This window comes from Pan troglodytes, chromosome 12 (assembly GCF_028858775.2).
Source record: "Pan troglodytes isolate AG18354 chromosome 12, NHGRI_mPanTro3-v2.0_pri, whole genome shotgun sequence".
NCBI lineage: Eukaryota > Metazoa > Chordata > Mammalia > Primates > Hominidae > Pan > Pan troglodytes.
Window position 1 is genome coordinate 102,345,033 of NC_072410.2, and position 5,127 is coordinate 102,350,159.

At 50.9% G+C, this 5,127-nt stretch overlaps 1 pseudogene; it reads left to right on the forward strand.

Moving 5' to 3' along the window:
• Positions 1-2,698: 2,698 nt before the first annotated feature.
• LOC739722 (NADH dehydrogenase [ubiquinone] 1 alpha subcomplex assembly factor 2-like) lies at positions 2,699-3,423 on the forward strand (annotated as a pseudogene).
• Positions 3,424-5,127: the final 1,704 nt, after the last annotated feature.

The window sequence follows — 5,127 nt, forward strand, 5'->3', positions numbered from 1 at the left end:
GGGGGCAGGGGTGTGGGGACTGTTGGCAGCAGCCGTTGATTCTACAGCAGTCCCTGAACTATGCACTTCACTTGCATTCATTCAGCAAACATTTACGGAGGCCTACTGGGCGCCAGGGATAGAACAATGAACAGCGTAAACGTGGCCCCTCTGTCTTCTCAGTTTTTCTCCCCTGCCCTGGCACATGAGGCCAGCATTATTATCCTTACCTTTAAAAATCAAGGAATTGAAGCTCAGAGAGATAGAGGTGGTGGGGACCCTCAGCCGTGTGGCAGACAGATTTCCACCCCCCTGCCAGACGTCCTGGGCGTGCCTCCACCTCCCATACCGCAGGGCCTGTCAATTCCTCCCAGCTGCCAAGGATCCAGGGACCCTCCTCTGAAATTCTGAAACTGTCAAGGCCAGAAGGTGGCTGTTTCCTTGCAGTTTCTGGGAAGATGTGAATTGCAGCAAGCCTGCGACACAAGGACCTCCCAACACGTATGCCACCCTCCTGGTATCTCCCCTAGATGCCCAGCACGGTTGCTCTTTGAGAATGTTTTCTTATGTGTGGAAGTTAGAGGAACCGTGTTATACTTTTTCCTGGGATGTTTGTTGAAGGAGGAAGATCCATTTTACAGATGAAGAAAGTGAAGCCAGGAAGACAGATTAGTTAGCTCAGCCTCACACAAGCAGGCAGAGCTTGGGCGAAAGCCTGGGTCCTCTGCTCCCAGCCCAGGATTCTCTGCTGGACACCAGGCAACCAGCCAAGCATGGCTGTGCCCCTCTGCCCTTCTCCTGTTCCAGCCCCTCCAAGACTCTGAAGGCCTGACCTACTTCAGATTCTGTCCCCAAAGGCTCGCTCTCACCTCTCTCCACAAGGGTTAGCGACGCTGCCTTCCCAGGGTTCCCCTCCTGTTCTGGAGATGGGAGAGGGAGGCCTTGTTCCCTGCAAAGAAAGAACTGTCCAGGGTCGATGCCAAGGGCAGGCAGGTTCTGGGGCTCTGGCTCTTTTGGGCTCCCAGATCCCCCAGGTTGGTGCAGGAAGCCACTCATCAGGTTGTACCTCCGCAGAGCACACCCCTGGGGGTGCCTGCCCCACCTCAACAGCCCCAGAGAAAGGGCCACACCACCCCACCCTCCCTGTTCTCACAACTCAGAAATGATAGCAAAAAAACCCTCCACTTGGCACATTCTAAAAGCAGTGCTATTTTGTGCTCCTTTCCTGTTCAGAATAAATAGCAACATAACATTTGAACAGAAGGATGGGAGTGATTTCCACGTGAGCCCCTTACCCAGCAAGATAAGAAATAATTAATTGCCCAGATACCGTGAAGGGAGTGTCCCGGAGCCTCCTGCAGATGCCCTGACAGCGCCCGCACCTATTGTTGGCGCCATGTCCCAGGAATTGTGTCCTCCCTGTCCTCGTTGCCTGGCAGGTTTTTGCTGGGTAGAGCACAGTGCCTGTAGGGAGTGGGAAGGCCCCTGGCCCATCCCAAAGGTCTCCCCAGAACCCAGGGTCCTAACAATCTCGAGACAGCTCCAGGCAAGAAAGTCTGGTCATCCTGGCAATAACTGCCTTGCTGGCGCCTACGCTCTGCCCACAATCAGAGGGAGTGTCCTAAAAACATACACTTCATCAAGCCCTCTCTCTGTGAAACGCCCTCAGGATCCCATTCAGGACTGGGCGTGGTGGCTCACACCTATAATCCCATCACTTTGGGAGGCTGAGACAGGCAGATTACTTGAGGTCAGGAGATCAAGACCAGCCTGGCCAACACAGTGAAACCCCGTCTCTACTAAAAATACAAAAATTAGCCAGGTGTGGTGACACATGCCTGTAGTTCCCAGCTACTCGGGAGGTGGAGGCATGAGAATCGCTTGAACCCAGGAGGTGGAGGTTGCAGTGAGCCGACATCACGCCGCTGCACTCCAGCCTGGGCGACAGAGTGAGACTGTGTTTCCGGCAAAGGAAAAAGATAATGTTCAGATGGAAAGGTCTGGCTGGAGAGGCACTTCATGAGCTGGGCCCTGTGCAGCTTCTAGCCTCAATCCCAGCTCAGTTGCAAATGCCATTGTCTTTGTGCAGTCTGCTCCCCTGCTAGGCTGCCCTTTCACCCCCTATCTCCTAACCCATCTCCTTCCCAAGAGCTGTCCCTGCGCCTGGACTGCTCTAGAGACCTCTCCTAGGAGCTCCGAGGGTACTCTGTCACGTTGCAGCCACAGGACCTCATAAATGTACGGTTTCACACAGTGATACAGCAGCTTCTCACAAGTAGTCCATTCATGACACCTGGAAGCTTCACTGATGTACTGCAAGAGCCATGACTTACTGAGGCCCACAAGTTTGGGCTTCTCTAAGGAAAAGGACATATTTGATGCCACTGTAGTCCCTAGCACAGCACCAGGAACAAAGTAGGTGCTCAGTAAATGTTGATTGAGGTGGGGTGTGGTGGCTCACACCTGTAAACCCAGCACTTCGGGAGGCCAAGATGGGCAGATCACTTGAGCTCAGGAGTTTGAGACCAGCCTGGGCAACATGGGGAAACCCTGTTTTTACAAAAATACAAAAATTAGCCAGACGGGCTGGCATGCACCTATGGTCCCAGTTCCTTGGAAGGCTGAGGCAGGAGGATTGCTTGGGCCTGGAAGGTGGAGGCTGCAGTGAGCCAAGATCGTGCTACTGCACTCCAGCCTGGGTGACAGAGTGTTGACTGAAAAAATAAAAGAATGTATGGAGGATGGAGGCCGGCCTGACTTCTCCGCCTCGGTGGGCTGGGTCGGCGGCTGGAGCATTACCCCTACTGCGGGTCCCACTGCTGGCAGCGCTGGAAACTGGGTGGACGGCATGGGTTGGTCTCAGGATTTGTTCCGCGCCTTGTGGAGATCGCTGTCAAGGGAAGTGAAGGAGCACGTGGGCACGGGCCAATGCGGGAACAAATACTACTACATCCCGCAGTACAAGAACTGGAAAGGATAAACTACTCGAGAGAAAAGAATTGTAGAAGGAGCAAATAAAAAAGAAGTAGACTATGAAGCAGGGGATATTCCAACAGAATGGGAAGCTTGGATTAGACGAACAAGAAAGACTCCACCTACTATGGAGGAAATACTAAAGAATGAAAAACACAGAGAAGAAATCAAAATAAAAAGCCAAGATTTTTATGAAAAAGAAAAACTCCTTAGTAAAGAGACCAGTGAGGAACTCCTGCCTCCACCAGTTCAAACTCAAATTAAAGGCCATGCCTCTGCTCCATACTTCAGAAAGGAAGAACCCTCAGTGGCTCCCAGCAGCACTGGTAAAACCTTTCAGCCAGGATCCTGGATGCCACGAGATGGCAAGAGCCACAATGAATGAATGCATTATGGTCAAATCTTTTCATGTATATGGATGTGACTATTTTAACAAATAAAAGAAGTGAAAAGTTAAAAAAAAAAAAAAAAGAATGTATGAACAAAAGTCCATACACCTGAGACATCAATTTCTTTTTCTCATGTTACAGCTAAATTCAGGAGTAGGGTGGGCTCCATTTCCTAAGAAGCACTAAAATATCACCAGAATGTAAAGAGAGAGAGAGAAAAAAGTATATCCAACAGACCTCTTCTTAAGGACGAAACTGCATATTTTGCAAGGAACACTTCAGTAAATTACTTGGGGTGGATCAAGATGCAAAAGATGGCTGTTCCCTTCTAAGGAGACTGAGCCCATTTAATTGGAAGGCTTTTGCTTTGCTGAGTGGAGTTTGTAGGTTCAGGCTTGGAGTCAGGGTGCTCAAGATCACAGAGAAGACATGGGACCCTCTCCACCCTTCCCCCACACCACTCTGAAACTGCCAGACCAAGACACCCCATGTCTAGCCATTGCCCCCAGCCAATTCCACCAGGTCATCAAGGCCCAAATCCCAGGCCACCTCCTCCAGGAAGCCTTCCCTGATGTCTGGATGGAAATGTGTAAGTCTCCCTCCTTGCTCTCCCTTCTGGCTCTTATGCCAGTCTGTGGATGCCTCAGGCCTTGCATTACTAGAGGGTAAGGCTATCTCCTTCACCTCTCTGCCCACAGAGGAACAGCACAGGGCCTGGCAGAGATACCAAAGGGAATGGGATTTACTGAAGAAATTGCCGTCAGTTTGAATGAACCACACAGTATGAGAGGTAGGGGGCTGGCAGGAAGCAGAGGTGCCCCCTGGGGGGACATGGTGGCTTGGTTCTGGGCCTGGCTTCAGTGAAGAGGACATGGGACAGAAGAGGCCAGCATTTCTGCACATACTTCCTGCCTAAGGCTTATTAGATGTTACTTTTTAAAGAGGTGTTCCATGGTTAAGTAAACATGGGAGCTACTGGGTTAAGTCAGGCTAACTAGGTACCTTTAGAGTGGAACAACTCAGAGTGTATGCATTGTGGATCTCTATGAGTGGACCAGGCTATGCAATGTTTCTCAAACTTAGTTGACTATGGAACCCCTGGTTCAAGCAATTCATTGTTCCATGGAATACACTTTGGGAAATAGTGGAGTATACTGTCGAATCTAGGTGTATTTTAACAGTCTCCTTATTTTGCAGTGGGGGAGATAGGATCCAAAGGTGTGCTAGCAGAATCAGAGCAGAACCCAAGATACCCCCATCTCACCTTGACCTCAAAAGATTGCCCAGGGTGACAGAGTCCTTCAGAGGCTTCAGGCCAAAAGGATTAAGATAGCAATGTGACCTTCGAAGAGTCTCAGCTCCACCTGCCCAGCCCATGGTGTCCCTAGGCAAGACCAGGGTCGCAATCTGAGTCCTAGACCTAGTTGGGTGCCCATTTGGAGGGCTGCAGGGGTTGGCATGGAGACTTCAGAAGTTTACTGCTCTTGGTTCACAGGATGGTGGCAGGAAACAAGACAATTCTCAGACCATTGCCTTGACCATCCCAGTATAGCTGAAGACGGGTGTATGTGGTGGGGGGAGGGGTGTTGTGTGTCTTGGCCTTCCTGAAGTTCTCCTTCTCTCCAGGGCACTTGAGAGGCTGGACAGGGATAGACTGCTCTTCAATAATAGGTTGGCATTTGGCTGTGTTGTGACACCTCTTGGGCGTAATATCTGGTAGCCCCTTATGTTACCTTCTGTGCCCGGGACCTGGGAGAAGGGAGAGGGAAGAGCTTACGGCCACCCA